Source organism: Panthera uncia, assembly GCF_023721935.1.
Source record: "Panthera uncia isolate 11264 chromosome C1 unlocalized genomic scaffold, Puncia_PCG_1.0 HiC_scaffold_3, whole genome shotgun sequence".
Lineage (NCBI taxonomy): Eukaryota > Metazoa > Chordata > Mammalia > Carnivora > Felidae > Panthera > Panthera uncia.
Genome location: NW_026057584.1, coordinates 11911857 through 11936263, shown reverse-complemented (window position 1 = coordinate 11936263; position 24407 = coordinate 11911857). Strand labels below are relative to the sequence as shown.

Here is a 24407-nt window from a genome sequence, read left to right as displayed (position 1 = left end):
AATACCCAAAGAATAACAAGAAATATTTTACTGTTATCACAGCCCTTCTCAGACAAGGTAGACTAATTGAGAGTTGATTAGTGAAAATTCATATTCAATTATAATAAGTACATAATGACTTCAGAATAATTAACCATCACAGGTCGGTTGCAAGTGCATTGCTATATGTAGTTTTAGTATACCTTATGACTGCCAGAACTTCTCTCATTAGCTGTAGAATAAATTCAATCATGATAGATCCTTAATTCTACATTCTTCCTTTAAACAAAAAATCATTTGAGTTCCAAAGCATACATTTCCAGATAAAGACTCAAAGACAAGAGCGTTATAAGAATTTCTAAAGCATTTTAATTGACTGCATTTTATTAATGGTGTTTTTTCAAATAAGATTTAATATTCTCTATCTTACATCCATAATCTACAGCTAACCTTTCCCATTATTCTCCTTAATTCTCCATTCCATTTAGTTCAGTATCTACATAAATGGTCATACACCAAGAATGATCATACATCATGGCATACCTTTTTCATCTGTTACTATTGATGAAAATAACACCCTGTTTAAATAATACATAGCGCATAAATCACCCTAATGATTCCTCACAATATTGTTCTTATCTTACTGCTTTTTGGTTCAGAATGCTCCATTCACGTCAGTGGGTACAATCCTACTTACATATCAAGGATACCATTCAAATGTCAACTTCACAAAGGACTTCCTCATCTGTCCAGCTCCTAATTAATATTCTCTTCCTTTAAAGTCCCAAATTAATTGAACTAAACATCAGTAAGAATAGTTAGCTCTATCCAGCTTCTTTAAAATTTATGTAGATCCCTTGGCTCCTTTTCAGGACTAGAAGTTCCTAGGGTATGGCATCCATATCTCATTGGTATCCCCCAACTCAAGAATAATGCTCTGAACATAGCATGTGATGGGTAAGCCCTGTGTAGTCTGCCATGCTCATTCTTTACTAGACCTTGTAGATGACTGGCCACATTTGTCCACAGACTGGTTATCTTTTTCTCTTTAAAAAGCTTCAATGAGATGGAACTTACATACCATAGAACTCACTCATTCTCTGTGTATAGAGAGGGCACAGGTGACCAAGGGACAGAGAGAGACAGAGAGAGAGGAAAAGAGAGGGAGAGAGAAGCAGGGCTCACTCAGGGCTCGTGCTCACCCTAAACAGGGCATGGGGCTCACCCAAAGTAGGGCATGAGCTCACCTGAATTAGGGCTCAAGCTTGCCTGATGTGGGACTCAAACTCAAGAACTGTGAGATCGTGACCTGAGCCGAAGTCAGACACTTAATGACTAAGCCACCCAGGCGCCCTCGCCTATGTAATTTTTAATAAATTTATAAAGTTAGGAAACCATCTTCACAATCCAGTTTTAGAACATTTTTATCATCCCCCAAAGTTCCCTTCTGTCCATTTAGTTAACTTGACTTCCATCTCCAGTCCCAAGAACCACTCATCTGTATAGATTTACCTTTTCTGGAAATTTCCTATGAATGGAATTCTACAATACGTAGTCCTTTGGGTCTGCTTTCTCTCTCAATTAGCATACAGCTTTTGGGATTCATCCATGTTGTAGGATGAATCAGTCATTTGTATCTTTTTTATTGCTTTATCCATTCAACAGTGGATAAGCATTCAGACTGTTTGCAGGTTTTGGCAATTATGAATACTATCGCTGTGAAATTTGCATTCAACTCTTTTGTGGACATATTTTCGCTTCTCTTGGGTACATTCTTAACAGTGGAATTGCTGGGTTGCACCATAAGTGTATGTATAACTTTTTAAAAAATACTTGTTTTCCAAAGAGGCCACATCATTTTACAGTCCCGCCAGGAATGAACAAGGGCTCCAGTTTCTGCACATTGTTGCCTGTCTTCTCTATTATAGTCACTGCAGGGGCTGTGCAAGTTTTAATTGGCCCATTCCTAATGACTAATTCCATTGGGAATATTTTTTTTTTTAACTTTTTAAAGTTTATGTATTTTAAAAGACAGAAAGTGAGTGGGAGAGGGGCAGAGAGGAAGGGAGAGAGAGGGAATCCCAAGCAGGCTCCGTGCTGTCGGTGCAGAGCCCTATTCAGGGCTCAAACTCAAAAATGGTGAAATTGTGACCTGAGCTGAAGTCAAGAGTCCAGACGCTTAACCCGCTGAGCAACCCAGGTGACACAATGTTGGGAATATTTTAATGTTCTCTTCAGTGAAGGATCTATTCAAATCTTTTGCTTGTTTTTCAAATGAAGTTTATCTTCTTGTTGAATTATAAGAGTACCTTAAATAAGCAGATACAAATCCTTATCAAATAGAAAATTAGCAAATATTTCCTTCCAATCTGTAGCTTGATTTTCGTTTTCTTAATGATGTCTTTTTAAAAAGCAAATTTTTTAAAAATTTTGAGGCCATCCAGTTTATCAATTTTTTCTTTTGTGGGACTGGGCTTTTGGTGTCATAGCTGAGAAGTGTTTGCCTAACCTAAAATCACAGAGATTTTCTCTTATGTTTTGTATGGCATCATTTCTAACTTAAATATTTGATTGAATTTATCAGTGAATCCATCTGGGCCTGAGTTTTTCTTTGTAGAAAGATTTTATTTTATTTTTAATTTTTGTTAGATTTTATGTTTAAGTAACCTCTACAACCTACATGGGGCTCGAACTTACAAACCCAAGATCCAGAGTTATATTCTCTTCCGACTGAGCCAGCCAGGTACCCCTGGGGAAAGATTTTAAAGTCCAGTTGACCCTTCAACAACATAGGGGTTCGTGGCACCAAACCCCCTGCACTGTTAAAATCCATGTATAACTTTTGATTTCCCCCAAAATAATAGCCTAGTGTTGGCCAGGAGCCTTACCAATAACATAAAGTGGTTAACACATATTTTGTGTATGTATTGTATACTATATTCTTGCTCTAAAGCTAGAGAAAAATATTAAGAAAAATTTATTTACAGTATGTTTATCAAAAAAATCTGTGTATAAGTGGACCCATATGGTTCAAACCCATGCTGTCCAAGGGCCAACTATATTAATTTTACTTGTTATGGATCTGTTATGGGTTGAATTTCATCACCCAAAAAGGTATGTTGAAGTCCCAACCCCGCAGTACCCCAGAATGTATTCTTATTTGGAAACAGGGTCAGTGAAGATGTAATTAGTCAACCTGAGTTCATCCTGGAGTAGGACGGGCTCTCGATCCTTTATTACTAGTGTCCTAATAAGAAGAGGAAATGGACACGAGGGGAGAAGGCCATGTGATGACGGAGGCAGAGACTGAAGTAGCTGCAAGCTGAGGAGTGCTATGGACCACTGACAAACCACCAGAAGCCAGAAAGAGTCCAGGATTCTCTCCTACAGGTTTCAGAGAGAGCATGATCCTGCTCTCCACCTCGATCATGGACTTCTAGCTTCCAGAAGTGTGAGACAGAAATTGTTGTTGTTTAAGCCACCCAGTTGGTGGTCCTTTGTTCTGGTAGCTGTAGGACATGGATGCAAACTCCAGACTTTGTTTCCTTGACTCAGTTTTGGCAATTTGTATCTTTGTAGGCATTTGTCCAACTCAACTACATCGTCTGATTTGTTGACATAAGGTTACTCATAGCTTCTTTTAATTTTGGCAGGGTGGGCAGCGGTGTATTGCTTTCATTCCTAATTTCAGTAATTTGTATCTTCTCTTTGGGAGGGGCAGCCAAATAAATAAAGTTTGGTCAAATTTATTGAACTTTTCAAAGAGCCAACTTTTATTTTCATTGATTTTCCTTATTTTTCTCTTCTCTATTTCACTGGTTTCTAATACAATAATTATTCCCTCCTGTTTCCTTGCTATGGTTGCTCTTATTTTTCTAGTTCTTAAGGTATAAACCTAGATTACTGGCACCCTTTTTCTTTTCTAATATAGGTGTTTAAAGTCGTAAATACCCTTCAGATCACTGTTTTAGCTGCATCGCCAAATTTCAATGTTTTCATTTTCATTCAGTTCAAAATATTTTTTAATTTCCTTCATAACTTCTTCAACTCTTGTGTAATTTAATTTCCAAATGTTTGGAGATTTTCTATGTTTTTTTTTTCCTATTGCCTATTCCTAACCTCGGAACCACAGAACATGGTTACATCATAGAATATGATCCACATCGTCTTAAATGTATTGAGACTTGGGTTTATAGCCTACCATATGGGCTATTCTACAGACTACTTCTTAAAAAGAATATAAACCCTGCATCATCAAGTACAGTGATCTATATGCATAAGGTTGGCAGTGTTGTTCAAGCAGTCTGTATCCTTACCGGTTTCCTGTCTAGTTGCTCCACCCATTGTTGAGAATAGGATATTGAATAATATCAAACTATTCCTATTTATCTATTTCTCCATTCAACTCTATCAGTTTTTGCTTCATGTATTTAGGGTTCTGTGGGTGGGCACATGTACATTTCTATTTGGTACATCTTCTTGATGTACCGACTCTGTGTGAGATGTGTCTCCAGAGATATTTCTTGTCTTAAAGTCTAGTTTGCTTGATATCAGTAAAGCCAGTGAAAATTTCTTAAGGTTACTGTTTGCATGGTCTATTACTATTAAATACTATTGTTGGTCTTACTAGTATCAGAATACATGATGCAATTTTTGTACTTACTTTTGTGGTTCTTAGATTGTTCTTGAATTAATTTGCAAGCTTTTGCCTAACGAGGAAGCTATACGTTCTTTGGTAAGTTTTATACATCTTTTGGTACAGTGCTGAGTACAACAATGAGTGATCCACTAAAAGCAAAGGTATACCAAAACAAGCTCCTCTTTCAAAAAATAATTCAGTTGTGTTATTTGCTCATGGTGCTGCTAACTGATGTCCTCCCTTGTTCAGGCCGGGTTTTGAAGGCTGAAAACAATACTCCTCTGCCTTCCTGCCAGTTCCAATCCTAGGTTTATGAACTGTACAAAGGTTGTTACCGCAACTCCTCTATTTATATGCTAGGACCACAATGTAGCGACACTCATTTACGTCAAATGGCTTAATCCCAGACACTGCTGCTTTCTTTCAAACCTTTGATAAAAGTAGAGAATTGTTCAGATCATTAGATGGGTCTTGGATATTATACATCATGTGCACAAATGCTTTTTCTCGTGATTAAGATAATGAATACTTTGTTTAGGAATCATTATCTTACCAAGTAATGTAACAATTGCATAAGTTTAATGTTAAAGGTCTTCTGGCATTGAATCTTTGTTATTTGTTCTATTGTTATTAAAAGCCCTGTCTCAGTGAAAGGATGTGAGACTGCCTCATATGTTAATGTTTAAGATGCACAATTATTATCTAACTGATGTTGGCTAATCTAAATAGGACTTGAGCATACAATTTGCTGATTTCAATACAACTTAAAGTTGCAGGCTGTTTAATGAACCATAGGACCAAAAAAAAGGTCATTTTTAAAAAGGCAGACTTTTTCTGCCCTCTTAAATGTCTATTACGTTTTTTCACTAGTAATATTTAAAATGGAATATAATTGCCTACGTACACTCTAAATCCTTATATATGACATTTTTGAGATTACTGTATTGAGACTTCTTGACTTGTGGCTCCCTTAAAATTACTTCTGTATCTGACGTATTAAGATAACAACAAGAAAAATGATGCGATTACAGAAAGGTATAAGGGGTGTTAGAGAACAGAAGACAGGATTAGTATGAATTGAATTAATGCGTATGATCGTGGATCAGAAAGATAAACGAAGACCCCTTCTTTCTGAATAATTACATTTATCTTTTTTCTAGAGAAGTATATAAAATTCTCCTATAGGCGATTCATCTACTTCCCACCCCCCTTCAGTTGACGTTCTAGGAATGCAGTTTCCATCAGTCAGACTTTCTGATCAGCGTATTGTTTTTAGAAGAAAGGCATGACTTGTAAGGCTCAAAGAATACATATTTGGAATTTCCTAAGAATCTTCCCTGTCACTTGAAAGTCTGTTATATTCCCCTGAACATGAGCCAAGTTTTCATTTAAATTTCAAACTCCAAAATGAACATTTCCACGAAGAGTCCTTGCAACAAACAGTAACAAAAGACAAGACTCGCTACACACAGCTGCCACAACTTCCAGTAAGTACAGACCAGCATACCACCACCTGCCTTTGGAAGGCAGGTCTTCCCCCTAGTTACTAGAAAGTTCCATACCAAAGAGTAGGCCAGCCTCTTGGTATTGCAGAAAAGAAATACAACATTACTACATTGAACTTAACTCCTACAACTGAACCTAACACTTGTTCTAGGATAGAAGGAGAATTCCTAAAACGGCTTCATAGGAGACCTCCATCAAAATCCCTAACACCAGAAGCCCCTCAATGGGCAAACAGACTAAGAAATGAGAGCTCCGGGCTAAGCTTGGGGAGTGGGCAGCACCCCCAGGGCCTTGTTTTGGTGGCCTACTTAGTAACCACGGGGTCCACCAGACACGGACGCTCTGGTGCGGTGTGCCGCTAACTCACGAAGGTGGGAGTTTCTGTCTCTCCCACCAGCACTTCACGGGCAGGGTCCGACTCCTCCACGCAGCAGCAGGACCTCGCCGTACGGATGGGACCGGAAGACCAGTTTCTCAGCCGCCACCTGGCCCCCTCGCCGGGGGTCCCCCACCTCCGGTCCCTCGAAAGCAGGCCGCTCCTCTGCTTTACGCGCGGTGGGCGACCAACAGTTACAGTCCCAAGGAAGATCATCCACGTTTTACTCGGTGCTGGGAGGATGGGGCCGGGACACAAGCCCCCCACCCCACCCCCACTACGCTCAGCAGCGTACCCTCTCCAGCGAGGCCCTCGAAACCTGCCCCAAGCCACTGCCACCGCACGCGGCGCGCACGTCCATCCCGGGGCGGCGAAGAGCGCGGACGCGCGCAACTGAGCATGCGCAGAGGGAGGCTGGCCGGCCCGCTTTACGACCCTCCCCACCCCAGCCCCGCCCCGCCCGCTCTGCTGTGCGAGCCGCGGCGCGAGGTCGCCCACGCTCCCTTCTCCCCGCCCTGTGGGTCCCGGGCACCCGGAGTGTTCGGTGTCCGGCGCCCGTGCGTGATGACGTACACGCGCGCCAAGACGTGGGGACGCAGGCGGGCCGTAGAGAGCGTGAGTTTCCGCGTCTGTTTGGCACCCCTCGCGTGGCCGGTTCTGCCTGGTGTCGCTTCGCCTTTTCCCAGGGTCGTGGCGCCGGGTTGGGAGCGGGTGCCGGGCGCCTCCAGTCGGCGCTTTCCCCGGGCCGGCCCGGGGAGGGGGGGGGTGGGGTTCGGGTTGGAGGCGCGCTTCCGCATTCTGGGCACCCTGGGCAAGTCCAAGAGGCGGAAGGGTGCTTCCCGCCGCGAGTCTACCGAGTCAACCGGGTTGGGGGGTGGGGGGGGTCCCGTCGTCTACACCCTGTCTGATCCTGGTGACGACTGCCCTGGCAAGGATGTGCTCGGAGGATGGATGGGCTGGGCTCTGTGGGGGTTTTAAAAGCGTCCTTTCGAAAGCAGGAAGTTTAAAGTGACGTTGCATCATCAGCAACAACTTGCAGTTTTAGGTGCCGGGAGAGTAACTTCGTTTCTCCCAGCAAGTGTGTGGCCGACACAACCCTAACCTAAAAAGTGGTGTTTCTCTTAATAGGCGATAGGAAATCCGCCTGCGAATGTAACCCTTTTTCTCGTCACACTTTAAAAACCTGTCCAAAAATGGATCACATGCTTTCTTTTTTCCAAACTAAGCAATAACTTTTGAAGACTCAGGATTGCTTATTAGGAATTATTGTATAGTCATGACTTGATCATCGCGTTGTGTAGGTCTCTTTGCAGGACACTCAGTGACAGCTGTACTTTGCCTCTTTTCTCTGCAATTACTTCTTAAAAGTCTGAAGTCCCACATTTCTTTCTTTTTTTTTTTTTTTCCCCATTTCCAATAAACTGTAAAGACTTATAATTTGCTGCTGACACGGCAGCTTGGGGAAGCAAGTAATTTTACAAAGAATAACGGTACATTGAGTTCCTAATTGTCCCCGGACTACTAGCTGCAGCATCACATGGGAACTTGTTGGAAATGCAAATTTTGGGATCTTATCTCAGACTTCAATCAGAAATCTATTCTAACGTGCTTTCCAGTGGATCCCAATGTACCTGGGTGCTTACATTGTTAAGTATTGCTGTCATGATAGAGTTGCTCTTGTGAAGTCACAGAACGTACTTGGAATCCAGGTGAAGCCTTTCCTAGGTGTAAGATCTTGGACAAGTTACTTAGAGGCTTCTTCACAGGGCTGTAAGTATTCAGTGTGAAAATGCAGGGAAAGTGTTTGAGACCCCTGGGTGGTTCACTTGGGTAAGCCTCTGACTTCGCTCAGGTCATGATCTCATGGTTTGTGGGTGTGAGCCCAGGAGGGCATTGTATTGACAGCTCAGAGCCTGGAGCCTGCTTCAGATCCTGTGTTTCTCTCTCTCTCTCTCCCCCCCCCCCCACTCGTTCTCTCTCTTTCTCAAAACTAAATAAACATTAAAAAATAAAAAGAAAATTCAGGGAAACTGTTTAACACTAACATACATAGAAAACACTCAAAGATGAGATGCTGTTTAATAGCTCCTTCGAACTGCATGAAGTTTGAGGCGCCTGGGTAACTCAGTTGGTTAAGCATCTGACTTCGGCACAGGTCATGATCTCATGGTTTGTGAGTTTGAACCCCTCTTCTGGTTCTGCACTGACAGCTTGCCAGCTCCAGCTCAGAGCCTGCTTCAGATTCTGTGTGTCCTTCTTTCTCTGCCCCTTCCCCGCTTGCACTCTGTCTCTCGTTCTCTCTCTCAAATAAACATTAAAAATTGCAAAAAAAATTGTATAAGTTAAATACACACATAGATTGTGCTGGAAGTATTTTCATGGGGTTAATTGTGAATTGCAGTGCCTGACTATTGTGACCACAGCTTACAGGGCATTTTGTTTATTTCTGGGTCCTAGTAATAGTCTATATAATTAAGATTGTTGGATGCAGGATATTTAGTTGAAGGTTATAGCAGTAAGTGCTAATACCCACAGTACTGGGGCTGTAGTAGTTTTTTGTTTTTTGTTTTTTTTAAAGTAGATGTCCTGCCCAGTGCGGGGCTTGAACTCACTACTCTGAGATCAAGAGTCACATGCTGTACCCCCTGAACCAAGCAGGTGCCCTGGGACTGAGTATTCTTAATGACATAACTGTGTTAAGGAATGGTTTTTGGTGTTTTCAGCTTAATTATACCTTCTTTTGACCCAGAACTTGGTAAAGAAGTAGGGTGGATAACCAGAGTAAGCCTTAGCTGTGGAGAGGAGAGGTGTTAATGACTTGCAAGCAGAAGATGTTTCTGTGCTTATCTTTCTTTCCCATGTGGCACGTAGCTCCACCAGCAGAGACCTCGTACTAACCACCCCCTGTACCTCTATTCTGGAAGCACTGTGGGACCAAGGTTAAGTGTGCCTTTGGCCTGCTGGGTTTTTTCCCCCACAGATTGTCAGTTGCAGTAATCTACAATTCTTCCCTTTTCAGGGGGCCAGTGTTGGGGGGGGGGCGGGTGGCGATATTTAGGATTTGAGGCAGTTGCCGTAAAACCTAAACTCATTCCAGTGTTGAGGAGTGTCACTGACTCACCATGGCATACACAACATGTCACTTTGATTAGAGCACACTGCTCCCGAACCACACCATGGCTCCTAGGTACTGTGTGTCAGAGTTTTCAGATAAACATGAGTCACTTTGGATATCAGCTTCTACAAATAATTTTGTTAATACCACCGCTAAATTAACACTGTCCCATCATGAAACATTCAGTTTTCAATGGCCCCCACATTTTCTACTTCTCTGTATTAGAGCGGCAGACTTATAGTAGTGGTTTTGGTCACGTCGAACCTGCTTTGAACTTTGCCTCTGCTATTTACCTGAGTTCTTTAGACAAATTAACATCCTCTTAATTTCCTTTTTTATAAAGTAGAAGTCATGGTACGTACCTACCTCAGGACATTGCATTAAATGAAATAAAGTGCAAAACGTGAAGGCATAGAGGTTCAATAAATGCTGCATGTTGGGACAGGGGAGAAAAAGGTAGTTATCACCCCCAAACTTACCTCGTTTATTTCCTCATGCCATTTTAATAAATAAATACATTTTTGTTATTACCTAACTGTACTGCTTTTCTTTTCAAATGGTAAAATCCTGAAGTGAAGAGTCAAAGCTTTCACATTATTATGAGTGGGAGAAGGCAAACATGTGAAAAAGGTGAAAACTCTAAAACCTGGTAGAAAAAACACTATCTTCAGTTTGATCGCCACAACAGAGCAACTTCCATAAATTGTTTTGGGTGTTTATTGGAACTTCAAGGTCCATTGAGCTTGAGGTCCATTGATTAATATTTAAGTATCTTCAGTTAGTTAACCAGGACAGTCAGCTAGAGAAGGGACAGGATGTTCCAGGAGATGGGACAGCACCGAAAACGCATTATACATTATGTATCATTTTTAAAAAAGTAATAATACCATGTATTTTTGTCTGTATATTACATACGACTATGTGAGCGTGGAAAATACTTGAAAGGAGCCAGAACAGGTCATAATTTTGCTTACTTGGCAACGTATTATGATATGGAGGTGGGGATAAGTAATCTAATGGTGGTACATTTATGTAAAGTTAGATACATGCATGTATGTGTAAACATTCTTTTTATAAACCATTTAAAATAAATGATGCTTTAAAGAGATAGATTCCCTTTTATGCTGCATTTCTAATCATGTAAGCAGTGGTCTTTAGATTTTTTTTTTTTTTTTTGTTTTAGTTTTTGTTTTGTTTTTAGGAGGCAACCCTCTTTAGCTGAATCTTACCTGAAGAGCTCAGGAGCTGAGAGGCTTTAAGAGAGGTTGAAGGGCACAGTTCTGCCTGCTGGTGCTCATCTTGAATCTTTTGCGGTGACATTCTGAGGCATGTCGCTGGAACCCTGGAATCCAGGACATTGGGTGTGAAACTCTTCATCTGTGGGATAGAAATCCTCAAGAGATGAGTTCTCTCTAAGAAGTCATTGCACTAAGAATTATTGTGAGTGAGATTCACAAACTTGCTCTGAAGACAGCTCCCAGGGTTTTCAGCCATGTCAGATGTGTGTATGACTTCTCATGCACCCGAGCAAGTGGCTGTTAAAAAAAGAGGAAGCATCCAGCCTCCAGTCTGGCCCGTACTTTACAACATAGGAGTCTATGCACACGTTTTGAGAAGTCCTCTCAGTTTTTATTTTATTTTTTTGAGCCCTCTAAGCCATGACAGCTGTATCACTGTTAAAGCTATTTAATATTTTAACTGGCTGTTGTTTAGCATTACAGATGACTTGAGGAAAAAGAAACAAGAAGTCAGTGGAAATACATTACTTGTGTTTACAGTCCCTCTGTTTTTTGTTGTATGAAAGCAGCTGGTTTGCAATTTATATGGTAAAGGGTTTTTCTTAAGGAGTTAATTTTTAGTTAATAGTGAGCTTTCATAAGAAAAATAATCTCAAATGCTGAGTATTTGTCAGATTGTTATTAATAGGAGCGGTAGTAATATCACATTGTCTTTTTTCACACATTGAGGAGGGTTTCCTGGTGACAGCTGGAGTGTGGGGGAGGGGCAGTCACTTTCAATCAGCCAGCTGCTCTGTGCAACATCATGATGGCAATATTTCAAAGCCTGTGGGATAATTTTGGCTGTATTCAGAAAAGAAAATGTGTCAAATTTCTGGGAAGCAATAGATAGTGTACAAGAGCCGTATAAGAGCCCTTTGGGATCTAGATGATAGTCAACGAACAATGGTGTGCATTCAGGTTTGTGTGTTGGTGTTATTTTACCATCTAGTTTCTTGGACATTGTTACATGCACATCATAATTATAAAGCAATAAAGTCTAGTCCCATGGGGGGAAAGGCTCATTACTTTATGGAGAGGAAGGGAGATTGGAAAACAAACTTTGGGAGTGTGCTACGTGCTTTCACATAATATGCTATCTCATTTATTCTTCACAATGACTCCAGTAAGTAAGTGGAATTTTTCTCATCTACGGATAAAGAAGCAGACGCTCAGCAGGATTGATTATATGATTTGCCCAAGGCCACACACTAGTAAACAATGGCATCCATATTTGACCCCAAATCTGGCTTCAGCTCCAGGAATGTTCTCATTATACCAACAGCTGTTTCTGCATGGTGTAAACTTGCTTATGCATTTTTAATCCAAAGTCACAGTATCAGGATAGTTATGAATGAAATTTATATACATATTACAATGACTTCAACTTTATATAAATAGTATATAGGGGTGTGTGTACGTGCTTGTGCCAGTCAATGTGTGATGGCAGCTCCTCCTAATTTTGGATTTTTTTTTTCCTTGATGGAGTCTCTTGGGCAACACTGAAAGAAACTTTGCTACATTTTTTTATGTTACAGATACCAGCAATTCACAGTCATGGTTGTAATGAATCAGTTTGATTCCAACTTTGAGAAAATGTAGGAATAAATACTGTGCCTACTGCCCATGTAGTCTCTTCCTTCATACCAAAGTATTCAAGATTTCCTTGTTTCTTTCAAGGTATGTTAATTTTGTATCAAAGAGGGACTTTTTGGCTTTCCAGATTTTTAGCTTGTAGCTATTATATCTGCCAAGTGATGACTTAAATCCTGTGTGTGTGTGTGTGTGTGTGAGGGATGACTCTCCTGCTTTTGATGATGAGTTTCATGGATCATTTCATCTCCCTCCCCATTGCCCACGGGATAGTGCCTGCCCAGTATTTTCTTTCTTTCCTTCCCGCACACCCCATACAAATCCTTAAAACTTATTTTTGCTCTTTTCTAAACATTCTGTGCACATTTATATGCATTCATATTTTCATTCTTTATCGCACTGTAGTGTCACTGTTTGTATGTCTGCTCTCTAGACTGGTTGCCTGAAAGGACACTAATTCTCAGATATTTATTAAATGATACAGACAGTGAGATATAAAATTATATGCTCAATGCTTTTACTGCTATAGTTCCACGTTCATTGGTTTTCTTCTTTGGGCTCACAATTAGAGAAATGTGATGACTGATGTGTGTTAATGAATTACATAATGATGAAACACAGGTAAAGCCACAGAAAAGCATGCAGGATACTCCCATGATCCTTTCTAAAGGCTCTCAGGTTGAAGAAGCCTCTTATTCAGTTCCTTCCTTCCTTCCATTTTTCCTTCCTTCCTGCCTCCCTTCCTTCGTCTTTTCTTCTTTCCTCCTTCCTTCCTTTTCCCCTTCCTCTTTCCTTTGTTTTTTTTTTTTTTCATTTTGTTGATGAATCTAAATGATTCGTTGTCCCAAAGTCCTAGTCAGAAGTTTTCATCAAGTGGTAACATTTTATTAAATGGACAAACTAGTCTTATTTTCAGTGAAGAAGAAAGGCAGGGAGTATAGTTTGAAAATCAATAATTAGATGTATTCTTTAAAATCATCAACCTTGTATAAATAGAAGACAAATTTTAGATCGTCCATTTTTCTTTTTGTGATTACATTCTTCATCCAGGGTCCCAGTTTAAGTTTATTTATTTTTGAAAGAGAGACAGAGGGTGAGTGGGGGAGGAGCAGAGAGAGAGGGAGACACAGAATCCAAAGCAGGCTCCAGGCTCTGAGCTGTCAGCACAGAGCCCGATGTGGGGCTCAAACTCATGAACCGTGAGGTCATGACCTGAGCTAAAGTCGGACGCTCACCGACTGAACCACCCAGCTGCCCCAACCAGTGTCCAAGTTTAGACACTTAGTAGATGACTTTGAGAGGACTTTGCCTTATTTATGCAGAAGTTGCTCTTGTTCTCACGTCCTTAGCCAGCTGTGCTCTTCTCTCTCTAGGAATAGCGTGGCTAGAACAGACCTTTGAGATATTGCTTCTATATGCATCATGTTTTGGTTTTCCCACGGACTCGAGTGAGGTACCAAGAGATGAGAGCTGGTGATGCTTGAATGAGACTAGGGTTTGCTTGCCACTTGGCAAATGTAGCGTTTTGGGGAGTGTTCTTTGCAAACAACAGAAAGTGAGTTAACTATGGTATCCAGATAGCTTATTCGAAAACAAGAGATTTGGTTGGAAGTCAATGGATAGCTCTGAGAATCAAGAGAAAACCAAACAACCAAGCCTTGGTAAAGGATAGTAGCCAGGTGAGCTCTCAAGGTTTAGGTAGACTCAGTGGATTTGAATGATATCTTTAGGTTAAGGCTCCGAATATCAGTTCCAGGTGTTGTTGGTCTTTGTATCTCTGCACAGGTTTTAGATTCCAGGGAGAGAGTTATTATTCCAACTCTGGTCACCATCACCCTTGAATCAGTGTGGGAAAGGAAAAGTTGACTCCCCTCCTCCCCCCCCCCCTCCCCACCAGGACCACATCCGGTAAGGCTGGGAGGCAACTTCCTGTTCCTGAAAGAATGAAGTATTGATGCTGTCCGGCAAGCCAAAGCTCCAAGCGGACCCCACCACCTGCTGCTTAGTGGCCGTCCCATGTGCTTTGTGGGCACATAAACAGCATCTCTGAAGTCAGGCGTGCTCCTCTGCCCCTTGACTAGTTCCTGTGCTGGGAGGATTTCGGTCACATGAATAATTCATTACCAGTTCTTACACAGAGATTAAATGGGGGGATGGCGAGCACTTTTTCATGGACTTTAGGCAGATAAACAAAGAAATCTGGCACAGAGCAAAGGTGAGCATGGAATTTACTTGAATCCTCTAGAAGGGAGTGATGGGGAGTATTGCAGCTCTGCATGTGTCTCCAGGTTAAAGACCTACGTCTGAAGGGCTGTCAGTCGGAGAACTTTAATGAGCCCTCATTACACTAAGACGTGTAGTCTGTGAGAGAAGGGACCAACTTATGATTGATACTGGAAATCATAAGTGGTGAAGGATCACAATTGGAGTTGGCACTAATTTCCCCTCACCGTGGAGCAAAAGTCAAGATTATATACAAAATCCAGTGGTTTCATTTTTTTCATGTATAAAGATAATATAATCCTTTCTGTTAAGACTATGACACTCTAAAAAGGAGCAAAGAAAATAAAAATTTTGCCATCTGACATATCGAAATTTTTTTTGGAAAGACTCATTAAATTCTCAAATTATCAGATCATGTTGACGGGAACTGGTTTGAGACTTTGTTATAAAATTTATTTTAATTAAAAAATAGTTCCTACTTTGATGTGCTTACCACATACCCCATCATACTGTTTTTAAAATGTATGTGGACTTGAATCATGTGATGTAGTTTAAACAGTGGATCATAGAAAGCCGAGAAAAATGCTAATTGGTTACTCAGTTATAAAAATACTTGAAAGGTATTTAAAATTTTTAATCTTAGGTCTTTATTTGTTTATATGGATTAAAAACACTATCACTTCCCAATTTATGATTTGATATACGTAATCTCATTCAATCCTCATGAAACCCAGTGAGCCTGCATTATGTCCTTTTACAGGTGAGAAACTGGTGATCAAATACATTTTCTAAGGCATATTGTAGAGCTCTCACCAAAGACCACTCCCTTAAGTACTGTCCTATACTACATACGTCTATATTGCTGGCCCCGTGTATCTTTTTGACAAAAAGCATTGGGATGTTTCTTTTCCCAAAGCCTGTTTACCCTGTTTCCTGACAACTTCGTTATGTTCAGAAACTGTTCAGATGTGTTATATCAGCCATCACCTTGTGCTTCTGTTTGCTGTGAATGCGGCAGCAGCTCCCACGTTGCAGCTGTATGCCCTGCGAAGCCTTTTGTCCTTTATGTCTGAGAGTAGCCTGACAACCTTTCATGTTGAATTCAGCAAGATTGCTTTTTATTTAACAAAGCTGAGTGTTGCTTTCTAGGTGAAAAATAATTAAATGCTTTTAAAGATGTATTTGATTAACTGGAAGCCGATCTGTGTAAATTAATTATAACTATAATGATGTCATAGCCTTGTCTTTTGTTATTAACCAGGTAATTGACCAGAAGTTTGGAAGCTTATTGTAACTGACAGTTAGTGGTTTGACCTTGTGTGCTGTCTAGAAACGCAACATGCACGATGCATGTAAATGCAGTTTTTTTCACTGAGCTGCATGTATTGTCAGAGCATCTGATCCTGGGTTCTTATTTTTACTCTTCCCTTCTTTGCAGAAATTGCTACACTCGAACTAGATATTATCCTGATCTCTCTTACTAAAAGCATCTTGCCAAACACAAATGTGGTCCTTGAGTAATTATAATCAGAGATAATCATTGGCACATTAAGAACATATGATCAAGTAAACAAATGCCAAGATTAAAGGAATCTTGATTTTAAATTCCATGTGAGGGACGGCAGAACAACTTTTTGTAGAGAAGACATTAAGAGGAAAAGTAAGGGCATATTTGACAGGTTGAGAGAGAATTTGTCCCCTCTTACTCTACTTTGTCCAAGGAAGGTCAGGGTGTACATTTTAAATCTTTGAGTGATGGGAGCCTCTAACTTTGGTGAGTTGGTTTAAGGATGGGATTGTAAGAATAAAACATGGAGCGGAAGTGAATAATAATGGCTGACAAGCAGCACTTCTTAGGTTAGCTGACCTCCCTCCCACACACTTTATGCTGGTGGTATAGTCAGCTATGCCAGAATGGGACACAAGCATTCCTCAAATCCTCATGCTGTGCAAAATCATGTAATAAAAAACCACAGGGCTTATGGTGCAAATGGTGGCTGGAGGAAAACACAAAACTTTGTCAGTTGTACGTTAAAAAAAAAAAAAAAAAGGAACCTAATAAAATGGTAGCACGGTCACACGTGTTAAATGGTTAAGAAATACATAACTACTACAATAAATATGGTACTTTGCCTTCAAAAAATCCTGAACTTTGCTTGTGAAAGTCGTTGTCAGAGGTTTGGAGCTAGTGAATTATTGTCAGGTGGTAGTAGAAGGATTATCAGAAGTGGAAGGTAAGTTGTAACTGCAGATGTGATGGTGTAACTCGTAATATACTCTCTGATCTTAGGTAGGTGGTAGATGTTTGAGGTATGTAATTGGGTGCATTTGGTGAATTTCTGTGTAGCTTTCTTCAGCTGGGTGCAGTTTTCTGCTTTCACCTAATGCTTCTTGTGGATGAAATTGCGTGTAATCAAATGCGAAATTTGCATTATGTTCTGTTGTTCCCTGAATATTAATTGCATTTGAACACATTTGCTTGTTACAAAGCAAGCACTATAGCAGAGCTGACCAGGCTAATTAACTTCTACTTCTCTAACCTAGTTCGAGCATTTACGCTAACAGCACATGCATGCTGTTTCCTGTCTTAAAAATATCTTTCCTTTTATCCACTTTCTGTTTTGCAAACCCAGGTGCAAGGGAGGTATTCTCTGATTTGGACTGACGTAACATTTCTATATTGGCACCTACTGTACATTATTTTCCTGTTTTTAAAACGGGCTGGGTTCAGAAATGACACAAGGCACGAGTAAAGGCGGAGGAAACAACTAAATGGCCAAGTGGTTCTCAGCAGGAAAAAGCATATCCATTTATTAGGAGAAATTAAGCCTCTTCTAGCTCTGATGGGATTTTGCACAAGGAACAGTAAGTTTGAATGATGTTTTACAATAATGTGAAGATGATTCCTATGTGACAGTCCCTTGGGTGAGACCGATGTCAAGTCTTCTAATATGAAGGTGCATTTATGCAGAAGTCATTCTTCAAAGGCAAAGTGAATGATGTGACCATGATTTTGGAGATTTGGTAAAACACGGGGCTAAGAGTTGAGATAGTGCTCCTTTATTTGAGCAATTCTTAAAAGGTAGAAAAGATATTTTTGCCTCTCTGTGGCTTGTCAGATTAAACCTTACTTTGTAGGACAGGACTGGGGGAGATGGCAGAATGCTAACCAGGGTGCACTTCACACCTGTCCCCCCCCCCCCCCCCCCCCCCCCCCCCGCAGACCCACACTTTCCAGAGTCCTAGCCAGCAAAGTGCCTGGCCCTGGTGGGAGAAAGTCAGAGAAGGCATGGAAGGCTTTTGATCCTCTGGTTCTCTCTTTGTATAGCATATATATATTCCACAGTGAGAAAAAAACGACATTTAGTTTATTGTTACTTTTTTGTCTTTAACTTGATTTTTAAAATTGATTTTTTGTTTTTGTTGGCTATGACTGTGATAGTTACCAAAAGAAGTGGGGTATTTGAATGTTACTTTGTATTACTTTCTTAAATATAGATCAACAAATTGTCTTGTATCAAGAAAACAATTAGACTTGGGGTGCCTGGGTGGCTTAGTCAGTTGTGTGACTTCAGCTCAGGTCACATGATCTTGCAGTCCATGAGTTCAAGCCCCACGTTGGGCTCTGTGCTGACAGCTCAGAGCCTGGGACCTGCTTCAGATTCTGTGTCTCCCTCTCTCTCTGCTCTTCCCCCACTCATGCTCTTTCTCTCTGTCTTTCAAAAATAAATAAATGTTAAAAAAAAATTTAAAAAACGAAAACACTTAGGTTTGATAGAGTAAAAGTTTTCTGTAGTGAGATTTTGTATATTTGAAACAATTTCAAAATTCATATACATTTTGGTATGTTTAATGGAAGTCATCAACTGCCCTTTCTTGGGAAAGACTATTCTTTATGCTGAGATTATGTCCTTCCTAATTTTTTTGGTGGTCAAGTATCATATCTTTTATTGAAAGACAGGTGATTTCTTATTTCAGCTCTGACATGTAAAGAGTTTGGAAATTGTCATCCCTGTCCTCACAACAGGACAAAAGCTGAACAAACTGAAAATCAAGATTTCATAGATCTGTCAGAGAACTGAAGATATATATAAGGCAGACTTTCACCCCCAAATCTTAGAGGCTCATATTGAAAGTCATAGTCAAGTTCATTCCTGTAGGAGAGGAAAAAATTCTGTTCCCTTCTATGCTCCTGGGTTCTCCAGTTGGAGCCCTGTAAACCAGACTGACAGAAGACAGATCAGCAAGAGAAAAACAAAACAAGTTTCTTAGCATGTGTGTTGTGTATACATTTGGGAGTACACAGATGAGTAACTCAGGGGGATGGTTAGAACTTGGGCTTATATAGCATTTTAACAAAAGAACAATACGTTCATGGAGAAGTGACAAGACAAAGGAAAAGGACTTTAAGTTTCTGTAGGAGGCAAATATGTGGGGAAATTAATGGAAGATATGGGCTAGTTAGCAAAGTTTGTTATGTATATTTCATGGGTGTCCAATCAAAGGTTGTCCCAGATTAACTTTTGTGGGAATGCCTGCAAATTCATGTCCACCTCTTAGGTAAATAGAAGAGGGCAAAGAACTTTACTTGTATCTGCTTCTTCTCAATTGCCTTCAGCTCAAAAAAGATCTTCATGCCAAGTGGCATATATTGGTGGCATATTCTGCTTCCCTGCAATTAGCTTGCTTGGAACTGAGGTCACTGAAGGTAGTAACTATTAGAACTATTTAAATGGTAACTTCCATGATTTGCTGAAGTCTAAGTGTAGACTATCTTGAGAGTTAAAAACTCTCAGCTTTTCTGCAGACAAACCTGACTCATCATTTCATTTTAATAACAGAGACTAGAGCCGGATTATATCGTGGTTAAAATTTCTGCTTGTCTATAAAATGGGGAAATAATAATAACAGTGCCTGTTCATAAAGTTTGGAGGATCGAATGGGATACGTGAAATAAAACCAAGAATTTAGGAATGAGTTTGGTGTCTTTATCTAAAGGAAAACAATCCGTGGATTGGGAGGTACAGTGCCTAACAAGCAGTGAACACTCTTCTTTGAGGATTTTGGGCAAGCCGGAATGGGATAGGACCTTACAAGAGGCAATGTGGAGGCGGGGCATGATTGGCTAGGGGGCGGGGATATCCTGATGAGGCTGGCGTGTCCTGTTTTCTAGGGTGAGATAAGGTAGCTGCAGCTAAAATGGAGGATCGTTAGTGGTGGGCAGGTTTCCTGGACAGTAAGGCGTTTCTTGTAAGTGCAGGCTGACTGAGGTCTAGGTTTGTGATCTGGGTCAGGCCACGAGCGTGGCCTCCAGTTGTGGGTCCTGATCTGTGAATTCCTTTTATCAGATAATAGCACGCGAGTAAGGTTGGAGAGCCGTACTTCCAAAGACGAACTGGTAATATGTGTGTGTAATTTTGGCCAGTGATTTGACTTTTCTTTTTGACCTCTATTTTAGAAAAACCAGCAATCAATAGAAAGTGAGTATTTCCATTGAAGTCATCAAAACAATAGCTAAGATTTAAGGAGTGTTGACTGTGTGCTTGGCATTAGTTTAAGCACTTTGATGTTTTAAGTCATTTAATCTTTACGTTCAGCCATTATTACTACCACTCCATTTTACGTAGTGGGAAGCTAAGGCTTGGTTTAGCTGCCTTGCATAAAGTCACACAGCACACGGCTGAAGCCAGTCAGTGGGACCGATTTAGACTGGAGTGTGTGCTCTCAAACCCCAAGACACCCTGAAAACACGCAGCTTGGAGGATATGATAACTGGGTCTGGGGAAATCCTATTGACAGTTGTGGGCCATCCATTCAGAGAGCCTGCTGATGGTCAGGGAGCCTGCCGATGAGGAGCCTGGTCGAGAGCTGGGCTGGCAGTTGAGGAGGAGTTGAATGGGTTGGGAGGAGTAGAAGGAAATGTGTCGCGGAGCAGGGAGTGATGCTGGGAGGGCCCTTCCTACATCCCCTTCATCCATTCTGACAGACTTCTAGCTGTCAGGACCTGCTAGGACTCAAACACTAGCCTCTGAGTGTTTTCTCTGGCCCCTGACACTTGCTTTGCCTGGTATCGCGAGCCACAAGTGACAAGTGAGGTAAGGCAGACTCTCAGCCCTTTGGACGATAGCACTGGGGCGCATCTACGCTAGCTCCCAGACTTCCCAGTGAGATTAAGCCCCAGGCACCCATCGTGATGGCTGGCTTGATAATGTGCACAGCTTTGGCCGCTTTGCCTTCCCTGGTTTGCTTCCCTACTGGCCTCCTGGTCAGTTGCCTCCCAAATGAATTATAGATCCCAAACGTGTGGCTTCCCAAGTAAATTACTTGCACGGAGACCTTTGTCTCAGTGTCTGCTTCTGGGGGAAGCCCAAACAATGTATAATAATACCAGAACAAGTTGTTACAGTCATCAAGAGAATTCTAATTAAAATCCTCATACCAACCCATTTTATAGATGGGAAAACTGAGGCATGGATTGATGAGGTACTTTGCTCAAAGGAATAACACAGGTAATAAACAGACCAGATGGGTGATCTGATCCAAGGCAGCCGTCGTAACCTCTGCTTGTGCTGAGCAAAGACCTAGAGGCAGGCATGACCTGATCAGACAGCTAGGCATAGGAGAGTAACAGAAGATAAGATCAAGTACTCAGAGTTTTAAGTTTCATAATCCCAAGGGCTTCAAGGGAGCGTCTTGGCAGGGGTCTCTTGTTCTGCCATTACAAAGCTGCACAAAGGGTTTCTTTCTTTTAGCAGTTGCTTGGGTTGGATTTATGAGCTCAGAATGCCCCTCATCTGGATTTTTGCACGTTGATGTTTTCCCCAGAGTTGGGGAGGTGCAGAGAGAAACGAGGCCTGGTTGCCCTTCTGAGGGACCACCATCTGGGGCTTGCACATGGACGTGTTTGATTGTGGGCAGTTTATCGCAGAGAGGACCTTTACACCACCCCCCTTTCCCAATGATCTTATCCCTGAGAAATTCAAGGCAAGGTGACTTAAGACGCTCTGTGTCTGTTTATGATTTTCCAAATGGCCCTCCCTTGATTCCAGTGAAAATGTTTGAAAGCCACCCAGCAAATGGGCAACAGTAAATGCGTAAAAATATTTGTGTGCATAGAAGGACTCCTGCTGGGGTGCCTGGGTGGCTCAGTTGGTTGAGGTCCGACTCTTGATTTCAGGTCACGATCCCAGCCAAGGTTGTGGGATCGAGCCCCACGTCGGGCTCTGCATCGAGTGTGGAGTCAGCTTAAGATTCTTTCTCTCTCTCCCTCTGCCTCTCTCCCCTGCTGGCACTCTTCTTTGTCTTTCTCTAAAATAAAAAAATAAATAAATAAGGGGGACGGCTGCTTACTGTAGAGTCATATAGTCAGACTCTTCTGGTGACCGTGACAGAATGAAAACTGGATCATTCTGTAGAACTGTTTTATGTTTCTGTAAATCTGTATCCTTAATCACCCTGTGGAGTGAAGCACTGTTACCTCCCTTATTTTGTGCAGGGAATAATCAGAGCAGCTTCCTGACTTGTTTGAAGCAAACAGTTGTGTGCACTTTGTCTTTTTCTTTCTCTGAGCCTAATAACTCTGCCTCGCCTGTGGTAGATGGTCAGTGTGTTGTTTGTTGACTGATCACATGGGTGACCTGGTTAAAATGTAGCCCCTTCCAGGGCGCCTGGGTGGCTCCGTCAGTTGAGCGTCCGACTTCAGCTCAGGTCACGGTCTCATGGTTCGTGAGTTGGAGCCCCGCATCAGCCTCTTTGCTGTCAGCCCGGGGCCTGCTTTGGATCCTCTGTCCCCCTTGCTCTCTGCCCATCCCCCATCCATGTTCATGTGCACATGTGCGTGCCCTCGCTCGCGCTCTCTCAAAAATAAATAAACATTTAAAACAATTAGCCTCTTCCAGGCTAGGATGCAGTTAAACTTTCTTCTCCCAGGCGGGATTGATCGATTTCTCTCTGATCGCGTGCCTCTCTGTGTCTCTTTCTCCTTCTGCCTCAGTCTCCATGTTTGGTGCATGTGTTTGGAGAGAACCGTTCAGTCTTAAGTCTAGACTCAGACTTTCGGAGCTTTGTGTGCCCCAAAGCAACTTGATGATCCAACTCAGCCTAATGAGATGGATGTTCTTGGACGTTCAGGACCCCAAAGCTAGGAGCAGACGTGGGATGAGTAGAACCAGGACCATGGGCAGAAGCAGGAGAGGATGTGCTACCTCGCCGGGAAGGGTTTCTCTGGTTCATTTTTATCCTCTCCATGCTTTTTACCTAAGGTTTTCAAATTGCCAGGGGAATCCCCAGCATATTGCTCGTCACTAGCAAGGCCTTGTCTTTTGCTTTCACTTTGACAAAGTCCTTCGTTCCTGGGAGCGTATTATGAATCTTAATTTCCTCCACTCCGCGTAAATAAACTGACACACCTAGCTCTTCTGTTATCATTGTTGTTGAAACTAATTGAGAGCGTTTCCTAAATCTGTAATTCCTTTCCTGAGTCTCTTGCCTGTATGTGAAATCAGCTCATTGTCCCCCCAAGCCGGAGACTTTTCCAGAGGTTTGCTAACATGGGGCCCCATTATAGAGCCAGAGAAGACGATGATCTTGAGCCCCAGCTTCCTAGAAGGGCGTGGCCCAGTTCTGGAGCCCCTGCCCAACTACTGCTTCAACAGCACATCTGTGCCCAAGATCACTGAGTCGGATGGGACAGTGGAGGAGTGGCAGACTGTGGTAGACAATGAGGGCAGTACAGAGACCCGGTCGCCCAGCACGATGATCCAGAATCACCCGACACCTTCAGCCCCCGGTGAAGCTGTTTCCGTCCTCAGCCAGTCCTCAGGGAAGTAGAAAAACTTGGTTTTTGTTGTGGTGGTGTTGGTGGCTTTTTGTTTTCTTGTTTTATCTTTTACTTCTTAGGCCTTTCTATCCTCCTCCTTAATGACTGGGCCAGGATGGAAGCTGAAGTCTTCTGTCTAACCTTGTGTACCTCTTAGGTGAAATCGACCAAACCTTTGTGAACCTTATCACCCCCTGAATGTTGTTAAGACTCCATAGGATAGAACAGATTATCAGGTCCTGACTTGACAGTTTCTTTTGGTGATTCTATTTATTGTCGTAGGGCATGTATTTCTGTGGCTCAGGGTAGATAATTGCATCATTTGAAATTACTTTCCAATATTTAATTTCAACTTCTCTTTTCATAGCTACTACCTTAGTTCTGCCTCAGTTATTTTTGTGTGTGCAAAATAAATTTTATTAAAATGTCTGCGTGCAGCAGCTCCAGAAATTCTGATGGCTCTAGAATTTCTATATCTCAGGGTCTCAGAAGGAGAGGTCTGGTTGGAAGTGGAGGGGGCGCAGGGTTGGGAGCCAGTAGCCAGGGGATGCCTTAAAGCTGTGTTTGCATGGCAAGCATGCTCTTTTAATTAGATTGTATGTTAATTTGGATTATTTGGGGGGATGATCATGAAGATTAACAGCCCTCTCCCCCAGTGGGCACCATCTGCATATTTCTGAACTGTATAAGTCTTACCCATTTTTTACCCAATCTTGCGAACATAACCCTTGTACCCTCAGCAACCAGAGTTGTTTATGTCTCAGAATTTCTTCACATTGTTTTGCTTTCTAGGAATTTTACTTTAAGATACCTGTTTACTTCTTTTGAGCTGTTAAAAATGTAATTCTCTCCTAGTAATAATTTTTGTAAATAGACATTCT

General features: G+C 41.7%; 1 protein-coding gene across 5 annotated transcripts in view; it reads left to right on the top strand.

Annotated features, from left to right (window-relative positions):
* The first annotated feature begins 6953 nt into the window (after positions 1-6953).
* The window catches only part of RHBDD1 (rhomboid domain containing 1), a 173256-nt gene continuing 155802 nt past the window's right edge, over positions 6954-24407 (top strand). For 2 of the 5 annotated variants that reach the window (XR_007454258.1, XM_049614793.1), the window contains exon 1: positions 6954-7115. The gene's annotated coding sequence lies outside the window, so the exon portion shown is untranslated. The remainder of the gene's footprint in view (positions 7116-24407) is intronic. The other 3 variants (XM_049614791.1, XM_049614790.1, XM_049614792.1) reach the window with 2 other exon arrangements.